Raw genomic sequence first — 23,014 nt, 5'->3', positions numbered from 1 at the left:
GATTGGACACCGTCTTTCAGTTAGAATAACTCCCACATTGGAGAGCACTTTACAGTTGATGAGGGGATTCCGTCCACATGATCTGATTCCCTAGAGAGGGATGCAGGACAAGAATCGCTGAACATATTGCCCAGGGAGAGTGAGGTAGTCACAGCCAGGCAGAGGTGAAAGGAGAACATGATCCCTAACCCCCGACAGCCCTCCTGCCATTCACCAGCGCTCGAGCCACGGATGCTGAAAGGCTCATAAGCTCAAAAACTGGTCTTTTTTTTTTTTTTTTAATTGAAGTGTAGTTGATTTACAATGTTATGTTAGTTTCTGGTATACAGCAAAATGATTCAGCGGTGTGTATATATATATATATATATATATATATATATATATATTCTTTTTCAGATTCTTTTCCATTATGGTATATTATAGGATATTGACTATAGTTCCCTGTGCTATACAGTAGGACCTTGTTGTTTTTGTATTTTATTTATAGTAGTTTGTATCTGCTAACCCCCAACTCCTAATTTACCCCTCCTCCCTTTCAGAAAAGCCCTTTGGTAACCATAAATTTGTTTTCTATGTCTGTGAGTCTGTTTCTGTTTTATAAATAAGTTCATTTGTATCATTTTTTTTAGATTCCACATATAAGTGCTATCATAGGATATTTGTCTTTCTCTGTCTGACTTATTTCACTTAGTATGATCATCTCTACGTCCATCCATATTGCTGCAAATGGCATTATTTCATCCTACAAAAACTGGTCTTGAGGGCATCAGATCTTTTTTGAGTTCTTCAACTTAGGGTCTAAAGCAGTTGTTCAAGTTCTTTTCCCAAAGGCACCCATGCTGCAGGGCACTTTCTGAGCCCTGTGGTGACTCCAGTGGATTTGGCATTTCTGAACCTCATTCCAGTGTACTTCTGGGTACCACTTACTGCAACACAGAACAATCCGCCGCCTCTCACCTCTCTCTCACAGAGCATCTTCAGAGCCGTCCCTGCATAGGGAACTGGCTCTCCTCAAACATTTATCCCACCAAACAGGCACTTTCCTACGATGCTTGTGAGGGGCACACAGGCCAGCTGTGTGGAAGACAGCTGAGTTATATCCCTCAAAATTACAAATGCATTGATCCTAGGATCCAGCAATCTCACTGCTGGGAATTTTCCTACACATAGATTTGCAAATATATAACAGGATGTATGTCCAAGGTTTTCCATTGCAGCTCTGTTTTGTAATAGCAAAGACTGTACACAATCTAAGGGACCATCTACCAAGGACCAGTTAAATGAATTGTGATGGAACCAGATAAACACTACACAGCTACAAAAATGACTGAGGAAGTTCTCAGTAAACTAAGAGAGAATGATTGCCAGCAAAAATGCAAAACAGTGTATATTGGCTACATTTTGAGTAAAGGATGGGGAATGAGTGTACTTTCATATTTGGTTGTATTTGCATAAAGGAACACCGGAAGCATACTGAGGAACTAGTAAAATGGTTACTTTGTGGGGTAGAGAATGGGATGGATGGGGTGATGGTGGGTAAGAGAACGTTAGAGTTTTCAGTGGGAACATTTTATATCATTTTGAGTTTTGAAGCACGTTAATGGATTGTCTAATCAAATAATTAAATTCAAGAAACTTTCCCGCTACCAGCCAGCCAAGAGTGGGGCTTCCTAGAGATATGTGAACTTGAACAAAATCTAAATCCTTAATCCTTGAGCCATCAGCCGGGCATCTCATCAAGTCATTGGAACAAACTGTTACCTAACGGGAGCCAGTCAGGGGAGAATGTGTCACCCCAAACGTAGATGTGATAAAAAGTAAGGCATGTCCGGAGCTGGGCAGGAGCAGAGTGATTGCTTGGAGGATTGAGAAGCTGCCCAAGGTTGTTGTAATAACTTTGGGATTTCGTGGAATTCAGGGCCTCACCCTTTGGAATTCTCAGGTCATCATCTTCCTGCTTTGCTCTGGCTTGACTGAGTCCTGTGGCACCAAGATAACACCACTGGAGGAATCAGTGGACATTCGGATGCCAGCTCTGCCTCTGGTCCTGGCCTCGCCTGGAATGAAGCCTGGCTTCTGAGAGCCAGGTCTTCGCACCAACGGCTCTGTTCTGTTATCAGGGTGATGTTGGAGACCTCAAACCGTCCCAGGACATCAAGTTTTCCACTCAGCAGTGACCAAGTGCCTGACTGCCCTGGCCCTGCCCAGGGGCGATTGAACAATTCAACTGCACCTTAAACCCCCTCCCTCCTAACACGGACCCTGTCTTCTCCTCTTCTTATTGGTACAGATCCAATTCAAGAAACCTCCTATGTCTTCATTTTACTTGACAAAATTAAAATGAGTTCAGCCTTTAGCAGCAGAGCTGGCAGGAAGCCCTGATGGTCACATCGCTTCTCCTGCCCCACCTCCCCTTCACTGAGGGGAGGGGACAGGTGTGGGAGTAACTTTGTCATTCTTACCATTTTCCTAGAGCAGTTAAAATAAGGTAGAAAAATAGCAGCTTTTTCCTGCTAGGCAAAATAGCCTTGCATTTCACACCTCACAAAGTCTCCAAGTCGGCTTCATTCGTTAGGAATTTTGAACCATGCGCTTAGCACACAGCACCCGGGAGCACTCGGTAAGTGCTGGGGGACCGTGTGGAGCACACAGGAGCCTCTGGCCTCTTCCTACGGGTGTAATAGAAGCACGCAAAGCAAGTGGGGCTTTGCCGAGCAAAGTGGCTTAATTTGGCTGAATTGCTCCACTTTTCATTTGTCTCCACCATGAATGACAGAAAGGGAAGTCTTCACTGGTTCCTCAGTTTTCGTCCTTTATCCAGATAGAAGAAATATTTCTTTTGCTTCTTCTTGCATCTAGGGAAATATCTAGATAGGTCAAAGGCAGACAACACAGCTTAATAGAGAGAGCTCTGTGTTGAAAGTCTAGGCTCAGAGCTGGGTCCTACCCACACGTGGTCTGTGGTTGATTTCATCAGCCTGTGGGCCTCAGTATCTTACGTGAGGAATGGGTAGCCTGAATCTCTTTTGAACGTTGTGAAGGACGTTATGAAAAGAGATGAGCTGGTTCTTGCCCTCTGTGTCCCTGTCTCTTCCTGTCTCCTAGCCCACCGAATCTTCTCCCTGGTACTGCCATAATGCCCCTTAAAAACACCCTGTGTGAAAATACCTGCAGTCCATGCCTTCAAGGAGCTCCCTGTTTCCAACAGGAAGGAAGCAAAGCACATGTTGACAAAAAAGACTGAGAAGAAACAGACGCTACGCTCTTAACAAGATTAAGGTCATGTGGTACGACAGTGACGGAGGAGCCGGAGCCCGTGGGGATGAGTCAGGAGTGGCTGAAGGTGCTGAGTCAGGACCTCGGAGCCAGGTGTTGAAGGGATGGGGGCGGGGTGCTGCGCTCACCTTCAAGACAGGAGCAAGTGAAGCAGGGAGCCAGGTGTTGACGTTGGAGGGGGGACGCTCACCTGCGGGGCATGTGGAGTGAGTGGCTGAGTGCAAAACAGCCGACAGAACACTCTGCAGATGGACAAACGCTTCCTGCAGGCAGGATCCAGCCTCCCCTCGGCTGCAGCTTGGGAGCTCTGGACTGGCGGGGCCTGAGCGGACACACAGGGGTGGGAAGGAGAAATGGCAGGAGGCAAGACTTCCCAGCCAGAGAGGACAGCGTGGCACCGAGTGATGTGGGGTGTGGGTGCCTCGGAGGGAGGAGGTCGGGGTGCTGAGCAAGCCCCCACTAGGTTAGCACTTAGCCAGTGTTTCTGAAGCAAGGAGCCTCAGCTGACTCTCAATGCCACAGTAGCCCGGAACTGGGCATGCTTGTATTATTTTTTTTATTATCGTCACTGCTGTCACCAGGAAAGTGCACGTGGGAGCTGGGCCTTTGTCTGGGGCTGCCGGAGCCCGCCCACGGCCATTGCCGGCACCTCCGACAGGCTGGCCTGAGTCTGCGCAGCGCCCCGGCTCCCAGCCACAGGAGGGGTCCTGGCAGGTCCGCTGCCCCTGCACATGCGGGGGGCAGAGGCGCTGGTGAATTAAATCGGTGACCTTTAGTCCCTCCAGTGCCAGTCCAGCTGCATGGCGGTAGTTCCTCATAATAACACATGTCTAGGAATCTGTATTAGATACATTTCTGGTCACAAATCAGTCTAAGGAAAGACTTTTCACCAGAAAACCCCCTGCTTCTTTAGACTTGAGGCACCTGGGAAGGTGACAGCATCTCACTCCCTGTTTGCATTAACAACAACCTAGGTAACATGCTCCTGACGCATCTAATTGTGTTTTTGCAAAGTGGTGGAAGTAGAGAAGCATCAAATCTTAACCAATGTATGTACAGTGTGTGTTTATATATATATATATAAATTTCCCCTCAGAAAAAATAGCTGTGGGTGAATCAGATTACAGTAAAACTTGAGGAATTTGACGACACATTAATTGAACACACACTTCCAGCTGAAGACTTACCCTGTTTCAGTTTTCATCTTAGCTGGGGTGCCACCCAGCAACTGACATTTCATATTCATCCTTGGAGTTTCTGCCAAGATAAACGGTCAAAGGAGTTCAGTCTCTTCACAGACCATACTGTCTTGTTCAGTTATGGAGACTTGAGTCTGCAGTGAACGAGGTAACTGGATGAAAAAGGGTAAATTCCATTAATTATCTGGAGGATTCCTGGGAGTCCCTAAATATTTGCTTTATAAAAAAATAACCAGATGGCTTCTGGAACTTTCACATTTTATCTAAAAACACTTCCGGAGCCACTAGTGCTGAATCCTTGCTGAACTTGGGAAAGTCCCTTCATTTTCCCCTGCGGTCCTGTGGCCTCTGGGCCATGTCAAACGGCTGCTGTTTGTTCTGTGGAGGTACTTGCACTTGAGATGGGTTGGCAGTCATTGCTCTACTTTGTTCTTTAAGGAGAGTGAGGTCGAAAGCTTGTTTTTGTTTAGAATTTTGGCTTCCTTTCACTTGAAACAAAGGAGAAGAAAGGCCGAAGGAAACGAAATGAGGTCACAGGCATTAATTGGTGTAGGGAATGGCTCCACTGGCCCCTCTGAGATGGACCTTCATGGATCAGCCCGGAGATGGAGGTCAGCGTGAAATCTGGAAAACCCCTTAGCATGTTCTCTTAGGAAGAACCTGACTGGTAGGTGGGCTACAGAATGAAGTTATGGTCCTGAATGATTTAGATCAGGGGTTTCAAAATCCTGTGTCTGTTGGGATCAGGCTGGTTCTTTAAATAGGGTGAGAAGGAAGTGTGGCTAATTGGAGTCTCTAGGCCCTGTCCCAAAGGGGGCACATGAATCAGCTCCAGCCAAGCGTCAGCCAGTGGGGAATATAGGTCCAGTGTTGCTAAATGTCACTGTTTTTCGAGAGAAGCTGGAAATCCAGCTTTTGCATGCACACTTCTGATTTATTGCATGTTAAGAAACTAATTTAAAAATGTTTAAAACCTTATGAGGATCATCAAAATATGTTTGCAATCAGTATGTGGCCACCAGTTTGCTGTCTCTAGTTGAGATATTTTCCTGGCTCAGGGCAGGGTTGTTTTTTCCAGGTCTTTTATTAAAGTCCATGAGCCCCTCAAGTAACAGAGTCTTATTGAGATCTCTGTGTCCCACACTATCCAGGGCTTGGAATGGGAGTGGGAATAGAACAGTATAAGGCAAATTTAAACCTTCAGTTTAAATTTTAGAGGGGAAACAAGATTAACGCATATTTCTTCTTGCTACAAATATCTATGAAGCACCTTCTGTGAACAACACTTTATATTGGTGAATATAGCTTATTTGTCCTTTCAGATTGTAAACTCTTTACCTCTACAGGGGCTTCCAAGATAAATTAAGGTCATAATGAAAAATAAGAGGTGCACAAATTGCTACAAGGCAATATGATAAAATGCCAAAATGGCAGAGCAAAGTCTATGGGTTCAAGGGTAACTTCCTGAAAGGGGATTGCAGAGGAAATGACCTGAGCAAAAGTGTGGTGAGTGAGAAACCAGCTGTGTTTAGGAACATGAAGGAGGCTCATTCGCTGGTGGAGTGAGGTGGCTATTGTGAAAGAGGAGATGAGCCATGAGGAACCTTCACCAGGATGGCGGCAGTGAGAACATAAAGAGAAGGAGCAGTGTGTGAGAGACTCAAGACAACATGGTGATGGAATAAATAGTGCTTGGAAGTGAGGCGGTTGTGGGGGCCAAGGCAAGACAGTGGTCAGAAAATACTGCTCGAGTTGGCACCTGAGTACTTGGAAAATATGGTACATTCATAGTGGGTTCAGTACCAGGAGTACACACACACACACACACAAACACACACACGCATAAACACATAGACACACACACACACACATAGACAAACACACACATAAACACACACACACAAACACACACACAAACACATAGAAACACAAACACATAGATGCACACACACAAACACATAGACACACAAACACACACACAAACACATAGACACACACAAACACACACACAGACACACACAAACACACACACACATAGACACACACAAACACACACACACATAGAAACACACACACATAGATGCACACACACAAACACATAGACACACAAACACACACACAAACACATAGACACACACACACACATAGACACACACAAACACACACACACAAACACACAAACACATAGAAACACACACACATAGATGCACACACACAAACACATAGACACACAAACACACACACAAACACATAGACACACACACATAGACACACACAAACACACACACACATAGACACACACACAAACACACACACAAACACACAATTTTTTGGCAAAGAGATAATAACTTTAAAAAAATTTATTGAAGTATAGTTGATTTACAGTATTGTGTTAGTTTAAGGTATACAACAAAGTGATTCAGTTTTATATATATATATATTTTTTTTTCAGATTATTTTCCATTATAGGCTATTACAAGACATTGAATATTGTTCCCTGTGTGATATAGTAAATCCTTGTTGCTTATCTATTTTATAGATATTATTGGGATGGCCAAAAAGTTCCTTTGGTTTTTAAGTAAAAATAAAAGACGCTTTTCATTTTCACCAAGAACTTTATTGAACAGTGTATTCACCCTTTTGCTCCAGTACCTTCTGCCGTTTTTCAGTCAGCTGTCTGTTAATCCCATTCTCCTAATTTATCCCTCTTCCACCCCCTTTCCCCTTTGGTAACCATAAGTTTGTTTTCTATGTCTGTGAGTCTGGTTTGTATATAGATTCATTGGTATTATTTTTTAGATTCCATGTATAAGTGATATTGTATAATATTTGTCTTTCTCTGTCTGACTTACTTCACTTCGTACGATCATCTCTAGGTCCGTCATTCTTTCTTGTGGCTGAGTAGTATTCCATTGTGTAGATACATGTATCTTCTTAAACCAGTCATTTGTTGATGGGTATTTAGGTTGTTTCCATATCTTGGCTATTGTTAATAGTGCTGCTGTGAACATTGGGGTGCATGTATCTCTTTGAATTAGAGTTTTCATCTTTTCCAGATATATGCCCAGGAGTGGGATTGCTGGATCATATGGTAACTCTATTTTTAGTTTTTTAAGGAACCTCCATACTGTTCTTCATAGTGCCTGCATTAATTTACATTCCCACCAACAGTGTGGGAAGGTTCCTTTTTCTCCACACCCTCTCCAGCATTTATTACTTGCAGACTTTTTGTTCTTAGCCATGCTGACCTGTGTGATACCTTATTGTGGCTTTGATTTGCATTTCTCTAAAAGTTAATGATGTTGAACATTTTTTCATGTGCTGTTAGTCCATCTGGATATCTTCTTTGGAGAAATACCTATTTAGGTCTTCTGCTCATTTTTTGATTGGTTTGTTTTTGTTGTTGTTATTGAGTTGTATGAGCTGTTTGTGTATTTTGGATATTAAGCCCTCCTTGGTCACATTATTTGCAAGTATTTTCTCCCATTCCATAAGATGTCTTTTCATTTTGTTTATGGTTTCCTTTGCTCTGCAAAAGCTTATAAGTTTGATTAGGTCCCATTTGTTTATTTTTGCTTTTATTTATTTTGCCTTGGGAGAATGAGCTAAGAAAACATTGCTATGATTTATGTCTGAAAATGTTTTGCCTGTGTTCTCTTCTAGGAGTTTAATGGTGTCATGTCTCATATTTAGGTCTTTAAACCATTTTGAATTTTTTTTTATATATGGTGTGAGGGAGTTCTCATTTCACTGATTTACATGAAGCTATCCAGCTTTCCCAACACCACTTGCTGAAGAGACTGTCTTTTCTCCATTGTATATTCATGTCTCCTTTGTCATAGATTAATTGATCATAGGTGTGTGGATTTATTTCTAGGCTCTCTATTCTGTTGCATTGATATATATGTCTTTGTGCCAGTACCATGCTGTTTTGATTACTGTAACTTTATAGTATTGTCTGAAGTCTAGGAGAGTTATGCCTCCACCTTTATTATTTTCCCTCAGGATTGCTTTGGCAATTCTGGGTCTTTTGTGGTTACATATAAGTTTTAGGATTATTTGTTCTAGATCTGTGAAAAATGTCAAGGGTAACTTGGTAGGGTAAATCTGTAGACTGCTTTGGGTAGTATGGCCATTTTGATGATATTAATTGTTACAATCTAAGAGCATGAGATACATCCCTTTGCATCATCTTCAGCTTCCTTTATCAGTGTTTTGTAGTTTTCAGCATATAGGTCTTTCATCTCCTTGGTTAGGTTTATTCCTAGGTGTTTTGTTTTTTTTTTTAATGCGGTTTTAAATGGGATTGGTTTTTTTACTTTCTCCTTCTGAGATTTCATTGTTAGTGTAAAGAAATGCAACAGATTTCAGGACTTCCCTGGTGGCACAGTGGTTAAGAATCCACCTGCCAATGCAGGGGACACGGGTTCGAGCCCTGGTCTGGGAAGATCCCACATGCTGCAGAACAACTAAGCCTGTGCACCACAACTACTGAGCCTGCGTTCTAGAGCCTGCGAGCCAAACTGCTGAGCCTGTGTGCCACAACTACGGAAGCCCATGTGCCTAGAGCCCATGCTCTGCAACAAGAGAAGCCACCACAGTGAGAAGCCTGCACACTGCAACAAAGAGTCACCCCCACTCACCGCAACTAGAGAAAGCCTGTGCACAGCAATGAAGACCCAACACAGCCAAAAATAAATATATAAAATTTAAAAATGCGAAGCATTGTATGTAGAAAAGATTAAAAAAAAAGAAATGCAACACATTTCAATCTAATAATCTTGTATCCTGCTACCTTGCTGAATTCATTTATTAGTTTTAATATTTTTGTGTGGAGTCTTTAGAGTTTTCTATATAGACTATCATGTCATCTGCATGTAATGATAAATTTACCTCTTCCCTTCCAATTTGGATACCTTTTATTTCTTTTTCTTGTCTGATTGCTGTGGCTGGGACTTCCAATACTATGTTGAATAGAAGTGATGATAGTGGGCATCCTTCTCTTGTTCCAGAATTTAGTGGGAAGGATTTCAGCTTTTCACCATTTAATATTATGTTGGCTGTGGGTTTGTCATAAGTGGGTTTTATTATGTTATGTACCCTCTATACCCACTTTGGTGTGAATTTTTATCATGAGTGAATGTTGAATTTTGTCAAATGCTTTTTCTGCATCTGTTGAAATGATCATGTGTTTTTTGTCTTTTTTGTTTGTTTGTTAATGTGATTTATCACATTGATTTATGTATGTTGAGCCATCCTTGTGACTCTGGAATGAATCCAACTTGATTGTGGTGTATGATCCTTTCTGTGTATTGTTGGATTAGGTTTGCTAATATTTGTTGAGGAGTTTGGCATCTATATTCATCAAAGATATTGGCCTGTAATTTTCTGTTTTGGTAATGTCTTTCTCTGGTTTTGGTCAGGGTGATAGTGGTGTCATAGGATGACTTTGGGAGCTTTCCCTCCTCTTCATTCTTTTGGAATAGTTTGAGAAGGATAGGTATAAATTCTTCTTTGTATTTTTGGTAGAATTCCCTAGTGAAGACGTCTAGTCTTGGACTTTTGTTTGCAGGGAGTTTTTTTTGTTTTGTTTTTTTTTTTAATTAGAGCTTCTGTTTCACTTCTAGTGATTGGTCTGTTCAAATTATCTGTTTCTTCTTGGCTTAATTTTGGCAGGCTGAATGTTTCTAGAAACTTGCCCATTTCTTGTAGATTGTCCAATTTGTCGACATTTAACTGTTCATAGTATTTTCTTATGATTTTTTGTATTTCTGTGGTATCAGTTGTTATTTCTCCTCTTTAATTCCTTATTTTGTTCATTTGGGTCATCTGTCGTATCTTCTTGGTGACCCTAGCTAGAGGTTTGTCAATTTTGTTTATCTTTTCAAAGAACCAGCTCTTGGTTTTATTGATCCTTTCTGTTAGTTTTTTGATCTCTATTTTATTTATTTTCTCTCTGATCTTTATCATTTCCTTCCTTCTGCTGACTTTGGTTGTTTGTTCTTCTTTCTCTAATTCTTTAAGGTGGTAAGTTAGGTTGGTTATTTGCGATTTTTCTTATTTCTCGAGGAAGGCCTGTATTGCTATGAACTTCTGTCTTAGAACTGCTTTTGCTGCATCCCATAGATTTTGTAAGCTTGTATTTTCATTGTCATTTGTCTTGAGGTATTTTCTGATTTCCTCTTTGATTTCATCATTGACTCATTGTTTTTTATTAGTAGCATTTTGTTTAGTCTCCATGTGATTGGTTTTTCTCCCCATTTTTATTTCTGTGGTTGATTTCTAGTTTCATACCATTGTGGTCAGTAAAGACACTTGAAATAAATTCTATCCTCTTAAATTTGTTGAGGCTTATTTTGTGTCCTAATGTGTGGTCTATCCTAGAGAATGTTCCATGTGCACTTTAAAATAATGTGTATTCTGCTTTTTTTTGGATGTAGTGTTCTGTAGATATCAATTAAGTCGAACTGTTCTAATGTGTCATTTAGGATCTCTGCTGCCTTATTGATTTTCTGTCTGGAAAGTCTGCCCATTGATGTCAGTGAGATGTTAAAATCTCCTACTCTGATTGTATTCTTATCACTTTCTCCCTTTATGTCTGTTAGTGTTTATTTTATATATTGGGTTGGCCAAAAAGTGTCTTCGGTTTCTAGGTAAAAATAAAACAGTTTTTCATTTTCACCGAGAACTATAATGAACAATGTATTCACCCTTTTGTTCCACTACTTTCTGCCATTTTTCAGGAAACTTCATAATTCCTTCTTCACAAAACTTTTTATCTTTTTGAGCAAAGAATGGTTCCAGGTGCCTTTTACAGTCTTCCATTTTTCAAAAAAATTGAAATTTTTTCCATTAAGAGAATTTTGTAAAGACCTAAATAAATAGAAATCGAAAGATGCAGTATCTGGTGAATACGGCAGATGAATCAGAACTTCCCAGCCAAGCTGTAACAGTTTTTGCCTGGTCATCAAAGAAACATGCAGTCTTGTGTTACCCTGATGGAAGATTATGCGTTTTCTGTTGACAAATTCTGGATGCTTTTCGTCGAGTGCTGATTTTAGTTGGTCTAACTGGGAACAGTACTTGTTGGAATGAATCATTTGGTTTTCTGGAAGGAGCTCATAATAGAGGACTCCCTTCCAATCCCACCATATACACAACATCACCTTCTTTGGATGAAGACCGGCCTTTCGTGTGGTTGGTGGTGATTCATTTCACTTGCCTCACGATCTCTTCCATTCCACGTTATTGTACAGTTTATCTACTTTTCATCACCTGTCACAATTTGTTTTAAAAATGGAACGTTTTCATTACATTTAAGTAGAGAATTGCATGCAGAAATATGGGCAAGAAGGTTATTTTTGCTTACCTTATGTGGAAGCTAAACGTCAAAGTGATGAACATAACCAGGATGGTGCAAATGATTTTCAACACTTGATTTGGATATTTTGAGTATGTCATTGATTGTTCTCAATTAATGTCTCGATTTGATCGCTAGCAACTTCAACTGGGCTACTGACTGTGGAGCATCGTCCAGTGAGAAATCTCCAGCAAGAAACTTTGCAAAACACTTTTGACATGTTCAATGAGTCACAGCACATTCTCCATATACTGCATAAATCTTTTTGTGTGTTTCAGTTGCATTTTTACCTTTCTTGAAATAATAAAGCATAATATGCAGAAAATGTTGCTTTCTTCTTCCATTTTCAATATTAAAATGGCTACACCAATATTCACCAATTTTGATAAGTTTTTTTTTAAATGCACATTGATGTGACAGCTGTCACAATACAGTCTAACAAAATTGTTTCGAATGAAGTTAAAGACAACTAAGCCCTACTAGAGCCATCTTACAGAGAAACCGAATGAACCTTCTGGCCAACCCAACATTTAGGTGCTCCTATATTGGTTGCATATGTGTTAATGAGTGTAATGTCCTCTTCTTGTATTGATTACTTTATCATTATATGGTGTCCTACTTTGTCTTTCTTAATGGACTTTGTTTTGAAGTCTGTTTTGTCTGATATGAGTATTGCTACCTCTGCTTTCTTGTGGTTTCCATTTGCATGAAATATCTTTTTCCATCCCCTCACTTTCAATCTATATGTGTCTTTCACTGTAAAGTGTGTCTATTATAGCATCATTTTGTAGGTCCTTGGTTTTTTATCCAAACAATGACTTTTTGACATATTGAGATTTAGGTACCAGAGGGACAGCTAGGTGAAGAGGTTGTGAATATGGGAAAAAATATTAGCCTAGAGCTTATGAGAGAGGTTGCAGCTAGAGATACATGTTTTGGAGCCTTCTTTAACACAGTGATGACATTTGGGGGTAGATGAGATTGTTAAGGAGTGGTGGAGGAGAAGAGAGCCCAGCTGAAGAAAAACTTTGGGGAGTACTGTGCTTAGGATGTCAGTTAGAGATTCTCCTTCAGATAAAGAGTCAGGGGAAAAAAAGCCAAAAAGGAATGCATAGTAACAGCCCCAAATGCAGCTGAGGGTCAAAGGCAGTGTGGACCCAAGAGAATCTGATAACTAATGAGTCATCAAGAACTCTCTAATGCATGGCTTCAGTTGGGTGGGGGTGAAAAGCAGAAGTCAGGGTGCAAAAACATTTAAGAGTAAGTGGGTGATGAAGAATTAGCAACAAGCCATAAAGGAAATTTTCTATAATTTGGGCAGGAAAGGAAAAAACAGGGCACAGCTGAAACAGCACTGAATACTGATGGAATGTAATGGGGGCAGGTGATATTCTGAAATACTACTTGAGGATGTGGTTTCCCACATGAGCTTGTACCCCAGGCCTTTCCACCATACAGGCAGCTCAGCCTTGCAATATGTATGGCCTCAGGGAAGGGCTGCTGAAGCAGAGCAAAGATTTCTTAGAATATCATCAATAACTTTGGGGGAATTTGAGGCTCTCTGGTTTCAGGACTAGATATCGGCCCCCCCGGTTAAGGAAGAAGGAGAGTTGAGGGGAAGTGAGGGGTGCATTAACATTGTATTTCTGAGAAAGGGGCCCTGCTCTCTGCTGTATCTCTGTGATGGTGAATTTTACTTGTTAACTTGGTTAGGCTATGGTGCTGAATTATTTGTCAAACACCAGTCTGGATGTTGCTGTGAAGGCATTTTTAAAGTTGTGGTTAACACTTACAATCAGTAGACTTTAAGTAAAGCATGTTACCCTCAGTGGTTTGGGTGGACTTTATCCAATCAGTTGAAGGCCTTAAGAGTGAAGACTGGGGTTTCCCAAAGAAGAAGGAATTGTGCCTCCAGACAGCAACATAGAAACCTTGCCCGAGTTTCTAGATTTTGGACTCAAGACTTCAAGATCAACTCTTACCTCAATTTCTAGCCTGCCAGCCTTCCTACAAATTTGGGACTTGACAGTCCCCACAGTCATGTGAACGAGGCCGTTAAAATCAATGAATATATCTCTCCGCTCCTCCCTGTATGTATGTATATGTGTGTGTAGATAGGTAGGTAGGTAGGTAGATAGATACAGGATATCTATCTGTATCTTTATCTGCCCCGTGAGGTTCTCTTTCTTTGGAAAACCCTTACTAATACAAACTTCTTAAAACTTTCAGAGAAAAAATTGTAACTGAAATGAGTGAAGTAGGAGTGACAGAGACAATGGTGAATGAGGGACCCAGGTTCCTTTGAAAAGGAGTGATGTCTTCTCAACCCCAGGCAAGGGTTCCTATGTGGGAGTGGAGTCTGGTGTTATCAGACAATGTGATTAATTAAGAGAAGCCAAAATCTGAATTATTGTGAGAAACCACTCTAGAAAGGGTTTTGTAGAAGAGGTAGGTTTTGAACATTCCCATAGAAGTGCAATCTACCCTGAAGTGTAGGAAATACTGAGTTTGAAGCCATATAAAATAAGCACAAGCCCCCCTTTACACCCAGGGACCTCCCTACCCAAAGAAGAAAATGGGTCCCATGAGTTTGAGCCTCTTTGAAGAAAATAAATAAAGCTAAATTTGGTCAACTGAGGCATTTGTTTTTATTTAATCACCAAAATGTTTCCTTTTTTAAAAGGGAGGAGTGAAGAGGGCTCACTTTCCATTGACTTCATTTATGTCATTTTTTAAGAATCCTGTGTCAGATATATTTTAAGAAGTCTTTTAAGTGAATAGCGTTTCATGAATGCAAGGTAACTTCCTGAAACTTCAACCGAAGTTATTTCCAACTTGCTACTTTCAAAGGGCATCAGAGCTCACAAAGCAGAGAGAAGAAGGAACAAACAGCAGAAGTGAAAAGCAAGCCCTTGCACGTAGGAGGCAGGCTTGCATGGAACATGCGATTATGTGGCAGGAGGTATGGATGTGAATCATGAAATTGTATAGCAATTTTTTCCTAGGAAAAAAGGTTCAGTGAAACAGACCAATCTATCACTGAAAGTGACATAAATGCTGGTTAGTATTATTGAACCATAGAAAGCTCAACTGATTTTGATTTTTTTTCTTTTAAAAAGCAGCTAATTGCCAAGCATATAGTTCCCCCTGCTTTTCAATGCATTCTGATGTTAGAGCGAATCTGATGATTCATGTAATTGAACAAAAACATTTGTTATTACATAAGAGGAGGAAAATGATTAAACTATCGCTCGGGTGTCTCTCATTTCTTAGTTCATTATGCAACATGGGAGGTACCTTGAAGTTTTCTATTCTCTTAAGAGTGAAAAATATCCTTTGGCTGAAATAGTTTTAGGTAAACCATTGGTACTAAGAATTCACCAAAAATAATAATACCCTAATTTTGGAAACCTGCCCTGGAATATGCCGAGTGCCAGATGGCACTAGGCACATCAGTAAAAGACAGTAATTTCTAAGCAGTAAGTGAAATGCTCATTGCAGATGCCACTAGCTACAGGGCCACAATGGCTGCAGACGGGGTCTCTGGGAGCTGTGCTTTGTTGGTTCTCATTTTTCACCCCTTTCAGCTTGCTCTTCCAGAAGATTGCAGAATGAAACAGGATAGTGGTTCTTAACCTTGGCTGCAAATCACCTGGAATCACCTGGGGGAGATTTAAAATATATATTGAGGCCTGCTCCTATCACCAGAAATTTGCATCTAATTGGTCTGAATTGTGGCCTAGGCATCAGGGTTATTTTTAAATCTCTCAAGCTATCTCTAATGTGCAGTCAAGGTTAGGAGCCACTGCCCTGTTACAGAGCTCAGTAAGTTGTGGATTCTAGAATGCCAGAACTTAAAGAGAACAAATTCACTGTTTTATAGATGAGGCAGCTAATGCTCAGAGAGACCAAGTGGTTTGCTTAGAATCACACATCTTTATTAATAGCGTGGTGACTAGAACCCACCCTAATGTTTTTTCTGTAATGCTGTACCACACGCGCTTTGGTTGTTCGGCTGGTGAGAAAGTAGGGACTTAAAAGTGCTTGTGAAATTGTCAAAATTTTGTGTAAGGAGCTACCCAGTTCCCCTAATACACAGGACCAGCCACAAGTTCACCTCTCAAAAATGTTCTGGGGTGTTGGGTATCTAGTTTAGATAGAGTCAAATCTCCTAGCCTGTTCGGGCTTCCTGTTTGAAGTTAAAATGCTAGAGACTCATTAAAACCTGTGTGATTAAGCTCTGCCCTTTGGTGAGGTCCTTTGTCTTTGCAGACTGCCATGCATGGCCTTTGCTCAGAGCAAACCCCCTGGTTTTTTATTGTTCTGCTGGAGTCAATCAATCAACAAATGGCGTTGAGTGCCTGCTAGAGCTGAGGGTCTCTGCCAGCTGCTTTGAGCAGGAAGATGCAGGACATAGTTGCTATTTTCAGTCAACATATGATATGAATGAGGGATAAGGCATAATGGTGAACACCTTTTCTTGCTTACCCAGCGTCTCTTGCAGAATCACCCCTTCTCATTTTCAGTTCATGTGTATGTGGGCAGCCCTACCTCCAGATTTATGGCTGGAAGTAACCCCAGCCTTGGCCAAAATAGCCTGAGACTAAGACTAGGGCAAGTGATGCAAGCTGAGCCACACAGGGACAGCCCCAAATCTTACTGAAGTGATGAAGAAGAGGCTGCAGTCTGTGCAATGACCCCAGTGTTCCAGGCAACCAGAGCTGAGGGAAGAAAGGCAGGAGCGCTGCCCCAGTGGCACCGTTCGAGCCCCTGGATTCAGGCTTGCCCAAAGTCCCCTGACTTTGCTGAAGACCCAGGGGTCCCCATGTACATAAACCATAACCTCCCCTCCTCCTTTCTTTCCTTGTGCTAGTTGGAGTTGGGTTTTTCTCCCTGTCGACTAAAAGAGCCCTAAGACGTGGAGCTTTAACATCAGACCACTTGAATTATTTGCAGTCTGCTCCCATTCACCTCCCGGACGTCAAACCCTGCTGGGGTTTTTGGCCAGCATGAGTGCTGATACATTGGCTGTGCTGCCAGACCTGTCTAGTGGCTATTTTAAGGTTTAATTTGTTTTCAGTAGCTGGTGGAAAAACTTGGGGACATTTGTTTGGTGATATGTAGATTAATTTGATTTTTACTGGTAATACCCTCCTTTGATGGGGCTGTGGCATCCCAATAACCACCCTTGGTAAGATTTGCCACTTTTTTGTAAAATAAATTCACCATCTGTCTGAATACTAACCAGAGGGCCAAATTTGGAGCATCTTTGAATCCTTTGGCTATTATGTATATTGGGTATAGTTGAATATGTGACTTGGGACTTCAGCCAGCTTTTCAGTTCATAATTCTGTGCTGCAAAATGGTCTGTAATCTTGGGTGTGTCACTGATGGCGTTACTGAATAGGCAAACTCAGCCTAGGGCTAGGATGCCAGAAAGTAAATATTTTTTGAAATATGTTTGATATTTCAAAAAAGTATGAAAATATGCACAATAGGAAATACTAGAACTTTGTTGTCATTCTACTAATTTTGTGATTTAGAATTGTGTTAGTTTTCAACTATGTATCAGTAGGGAATGGGAAATGAATCATAATTTAGCGTCTGGAGGTTTTAATCTGTCTCTAAGTGCTAAATAGCATAAAAACAAGAACTGGAGAAGAAAAAGGTTTACCAGCGTGGGAAATGAGTGTCCAAAGATGGGGGGAAAGGGATGGGCCATAGACTCTTTAATCATTGGGCTAAAAATACTTCTTAGTAAAGAATGTTCTAGAAATGTGCGAAAGGTTTGCATTATTTTATGTAGAAAGAGGAGTCTCAATTCTTTTGTAAACAGTTTGAGGTTTCAAAAACTCTTTGGCTTTCTAACTTATTTAAAACATTCATTGCTTCATGAATTGGCCTCAAGCACTCCTCCGTGAATTATTTATGTGATACTTGACTGCTGCTGCAGGTTTAGATCAAGCCACAGCTGTATAAACAAAGACTATGAACCTATGGGTTGGATTTAGCAGGCACTTTGGTCTGTTTAAATGCACTGACATTTCAAATTGTGTGTCTACAGATTCTTTGCAGAACAACCACTGAAGGCGACAGGGCTGATTTCTAAATAGCCCTAGAGACAAACAATGTGTGTGTTCTAAAGAATGGCCACTGAAGAAATGGGGACTGGGGTTTTATTTACACTCAAAATCATGGAGAGAAATTTCAAAGAGGGTGGAAGGGAGTTAAGATGGCTCAGAAAGGAAGGAGGTTTCAGTCTTATGTTAGTGATGCAAACTTTTGTATTTTCCACATGGAGTGAATGATTAATAGCAGTAGTTTATCGGCCAATTGCAAAATATTGGGATTTCCTGCCTCTATATTCTTTTTCATATAAGATTTTAGATGACTGTTTTTGTTTGGTCTCCCCCCAACCAGACCTGGAGACACGGCTGAGGTTAGCCAGTTATTTGGGAGTAGATCCCAGAAAGCATCTCTGAAGGGCTGGGACTAGGAAAATGGGACGAAAGCCAGTAATAAGTGGATTACCACTGCAGGTAACTGCGGCCCAGTCCTACCAGGAACCTTCAAGTAAGTGAGTAGAATGAGCTTTACAACTTTCCCAGGGAGGGTCAAGGAAGTTGGGAGTACTTATCCATCAACTCTGCTCTGTTGGTTGAGAATTGCCCCTGTGGGCTTTGAATCCTGAAGAAAACTTCCAGGCAGAAAAGGAGAAAGCCTTAGTGCTTTAGATGAGAAGCTGTCACGGGGCAAGGAATGGGTCTAACATCTTGCAGGTGAATAGATCAAGAGAAATATGGGGGAAGGGACATCAATGGGGTCAGTCACACTGGCCATTTTTATATAGTTGGAAAACAGATTTGTCATGAGAAATTCTAGTTATTTTCTCCAACAGGAAGTGGGTCTATTTGTCTGTTTCCTAAAAAGGACTTAAGTGCAATGATTTGGGCAGGTTTCCCAGTCCCACCCTCTAGTAACATTAACATGACATGTGAACAAAACAGTAATAGAAGCCTGGCTAAATTGTCAGAGTACCTCTGTGATAGGAAATATTATGAAGCCATTAACATCATGCTTTTGGAATTTTTAATAACATGAAAAATGCTAAGTGAAATGTTACTGCTAAGTGAATCAGGTTGCGAAACTACAATTTCAGTTACATGAGGAAAAAAAAGACTAGAAAGACATATACCAACATGTTAATGGTATTTATTTCTGGGTGGTGAGATAATGGATAATTTTATAACTTTGTGCTCTTTTCTTCATTTCCCAAATGTTCTATGTTGAACTTTTTTGCCTGTTTTTGTTTTTTGTCTTTTAAGTCAATGTGCTTTTGGTTTTCTCCAGGTGATCAGATTAAGTGGGGAGCTTGCTGGGTAGACAGGTGGATTTACTCTTAGGCTTGTTGGTTTGAACACAGGAGGCAGGCTGTTACTCAGCTCTGTCTTTGCTGCCAAGTTCCCCAGGGTATTCTGACAGTCTCATTTCAACGTTAGCTCCTGAGACTTTTCTGCATGAACTCGAGAGACGAAGAGGGCAGTTCACAGGTGGAATCTACCCAGCGAGATTCCTGCAAGGGCTGTAGGGAGCCAGTGGCTGTTACCTGCTTGGCTCAGAGGAGACCGCTGGGCAGGCAGTACCTGGGAGGCGTTATCTATGTGCCCTTTTTGGGTCGAGCTGAGGAGCACATCCTGGTTCACTTTTATGTCAATTTATTGTCCTCAGTTAGCCATCCAGGCTAGTGGTGGTCACGGGCAGTGCATTCTCAGCCCCATCTTGGAATAAGCATGGTGCTAGGGGTGGTAGAGGAATACAAACAAGAGTATCCTTAAGGAGGTAATATTCCAGAGGGAAGGTTTTGTGAACCATTGAAAATGATTGATCATGTAAAGAGGATGTGTTTAAAGACCAACATAACATACAAATAAAATGTGTGTTAGGGTTTCAGGAGGTGGTTGGGGCGGGGTGCTCTAGGAAAGAGTCGCTGTGGACTGGAGTGGCTCAGAAAGGCTTTTTAGAGAAGGTGGTGCTTTGAATAATGGGTCACTCATAAAATGATGAAAATCCACGTACTTTTGTCTCAGGTAACGTATAGCCCTGAATATCTAGAAGTCCGATCATGGTTCTGCCTCAGATTCCCTTTGTGTCATCAGGAGTATGTTTCCTGGTCCGTAAAATGCCAGTGTTCACACGCCCCTGCCCTATAGGCCTATTAAGATGAGTAGCTAATGGTAAACATCCTGGTAAAATTTGGTGGTACTGTTGCTAAAGCCTTAAAAATGTCAGACAATTAAATACAGAGACAGGCACCAGTGGGTCCTAGAGATACAATACAATGATAGCGATAGAAAGCTCAGGTATGCTTGAAGTGGCAAGAATCAGCAGGTTGATTCAGGAGTAATTTCTCGTCTTGGGTATTCTAGTTACAAGCTGAATACAGAGAGGTGGAATCAACAGAAGCCTATTTATTCAATTCCTCATTTGTGCTTAGCACAAGTTGGGTAACATTAGGGGAATTTAAAACATCATTAGCAAGAGTGTTGTTTTGGCAACTTTAAGGCACACAGACCTGAACTGGAAGCTACAATCCTCAGGAGTGTAGATGCTCAGGTAGATTTGTATCGCGGAGTTCACAAAGCCCTGGGGAAGAACCCTAAGAGAGGCTCGCTCTTTTCCAAAGATCTGATTCATCACATCTTTGAGCGTAAGAAACCTTTACGCACTTACTTGTTCCATTAATGTGAAATGGATTCAAGCGATCAGGAAGCCGTGCACCAAAACCAAACAAACAAACAAGCAAAAATAATAGAGAACTGAGTCTAATTCACACAGAGAGTGTACATTTCTTTCTGTTGAACTGTTTACCGTATGGCTGGACCTCCGTTGCCCACAAGCTGCGTAAATACCCACAGCCAGTTCTCCTGCCCTTTGGGACTGGGGCAATCCTGCTGATTAAGGGACCAAGAAGAGGCCAGGGTTTACTTGGTCAGGTCTGGCTTTCAGGAGGGCCTGTGTGGCTTTTTGCTCAGCAGTGAACCATTCTACCCCAAGCTGCAAACCACCTGATAAGATTCCTTATAATGAACCTGGAGTAGAAAAACAATAAGCAAACAATAAAAACGAGGCCACGGGAACACATTAATAACATTTCCTTGAAGTGATATTTGCGGTACTTTTGCAAATATTGACTCTTAAATATGAGGGGGAAAAACAAACCTGTTTTAGAGCTGGGCCAACCATGTAAAGCGCTGGGTACTCCCTTAGGCAGTTTTTCCCTGGCCCGGGGATCAAGCCTAGAAATGAGCACTCCTTTGTATGTAACCTGTAGTATCTTCTACACCCCATCTAAATTCAAAAAGGGCTTTCTCTTCTGGCTTATAACAGCCTTTTCTCCCAGCCATTAGAGACATGAGGAGGCAAGACCTGCGGCATGTGACCAACTTATAGAAACGATCATTCTATTTTAACATGGAAATGTACTGTTTTCTTTCCACTCTCCCTTTTTTGTCTACACTAAAGGGACCCAACATAAAGTCTCCTCTCTTCTTGGGAGTGTTTGCTGATCAGGGCCTTGTACCCATGCATTTGGTTTGTTCATCCTCAGACTCTGGGTAGAGTAGACCAAAACAATGATCTTAAAAGAACAGAAAAGAGAAGCAAGTGCCTTGAAGGAAGCTGCTTAGTGAAGAGGAGGTTCTCTTGTAGCAGAAGAGGAAGGAGGTCAGTGGGTTTCTGGAGGAGGAAGTGTGCCCGTCGTTTGGTTCGGGAGCGTTGTCGAGTCCAAGCTCGTACTGCTCACCACACAGCAGGACAAGGCATTGGGACAAGGAATAGCAGCTTTTTTCAGAAAGCCAGCAGACCAAGAAGATGGTGGACTAGTGTCCCAGAGAGCCAGATTGCCTGGTTTTGGGTGCTACTTTCTTTTATAGAGCAAAGAGGGGGAGTTGAAGAGATAAGGTAAAAAAAGGTGATAAGTTGTTGCAAATATTTCCTGGTCCAGCCAGACTCCAGAGGGAATGTGTTAATTTCTTCTTTCCTGCAGCTCTTCACAGGTGAACTTGGTCAGGATGTTTCCTGTGAGCGAAACCAAAGTATTTTAGCTTGACACTCAGGCTTGGGAGGCAGGGTTCCGGGAGATGGGCCATTATGTATACTTTAAGCTATAGGCAACATCCCATTAGTGATTAACTTGTAGCAAAAGCAGCAGAATACAAAGATTAAAGTAAAAGAAGGAGATCCAGTATGGAGTCAGATTTGTTCTTCCCTGTCAATGGAGCCCAAGGAAGTGGCTAATCCTCAAGGAAGATGGTTGTATGATGTGCCTGAGGGCATGGGGACACAGGCTCTGAGGTTCTCGGTCTTGGCAGCAACTTCTGTGCCTCCAGTATGGACAGAGCAGCCATCCTCAGGAGTGTGTGTGTGTGTGTGTGTGTGTGCGCGCGCGCACGCACGTGCGCGCGTGCACAGCCACCCAGCAGGGTGGTGCTTCCAGGTGGCAATCAGGTTGATTCACAGAAAATAGAGAGATGTGGTCCTTCTTGCACATTGAAGTAGAAGAGGCAACTCTGAGCATTTCCGTCCAGGACCCACATCAGCCTGGCCTACACATGTAACTCTGTTACAGAATCTCTACCTGGCACACTCAGGGGCTCACCCAGATTTTGTGGGGCTGAATATTTAATCAGGAGAAGGGGGCTTATTTAAGAAAAAAATAAATTTATAAACATAAATTAGCTAGAGAGCCTTAGAAGGAGCCTTTTGCAATTGAGGAAATCTGAGCTTATGCTTCATTGGTTTTATGACAAAAACTCCTCTCTGTTATTACATTTTGTCCTGGTTGAGCCCTCGAGGGCTTTTCTCCCACCATCCATGGACATCCTTCCTTCTCTTGAAGGTATTTCACACTCTCTGTTTTTGCCAGCTTTCCATACTGTCCAAACCAAGGGAAGATCTGAAAATCATGTACACAATTTGTTTATGTGAAGGCTTACTCGCTCCCTTAACTAGGTTACTCAACCTTTAATTAAAAGAAAAATCTTTTATTGCAGAATGAAAGGTTTCACTACTTTGATAATCTCTCTCCCTGCCAAGTCTCAGCCTTACCATTTTTAAAAGAAAATTTTGGTATCGGCAAGCAGTCCAGAAGATTGGGAGGGGGGAGGAAGGGGACTTTGTA

General features: G+C 41.6%; 1 protein-coding gene across 4 annotated transcripts in view; it reads left to right on the top strand.

Annotated features, from left to right (window-relative positions):
* Positions 1–23,014, top strand: part of LOC115801621 (uncharacterized) — a 169,576-nt gene that overhangs the window by 34,495 nt on the left and 112,067 nt on the right. For all 4 annotated transcript variants that reach the window (XR_016392743.1, XR_016392742.1, XR_016392744.1 and 1 more), the window contains exon 1: positions 1–23,014. This exon is cut by the window's left edge and continues 34,495 nt beyond it; it is cut by the window's right edge and continues 21,256 nt beyond it. The gene's annotated coding sequence lies outside the window, so the exon portion shown is untranslated.

The sequence above is a fragment of the Delphinapterus leucas genome, chromosome 3 (genome assembly GCF_059928025.1).
Source record: "Delphinapterus leucas isolate spDelLeu-1000000601 "Yukka" chromosome 3, BTC_Dleu_Yukka2, whole genome shotgun sequence".
NCBI lineage: Eukaryota > Metazoa > Chordata > Mammalia > Artiodactyla > Monodontidae > Delphinapterus > Delphinapterus leucas.
The sequence above is the reverse complement of the archived record's forward strand: the minus strand, read 5'-3'. Positions and strand labels throughout refer to the sequence as shown.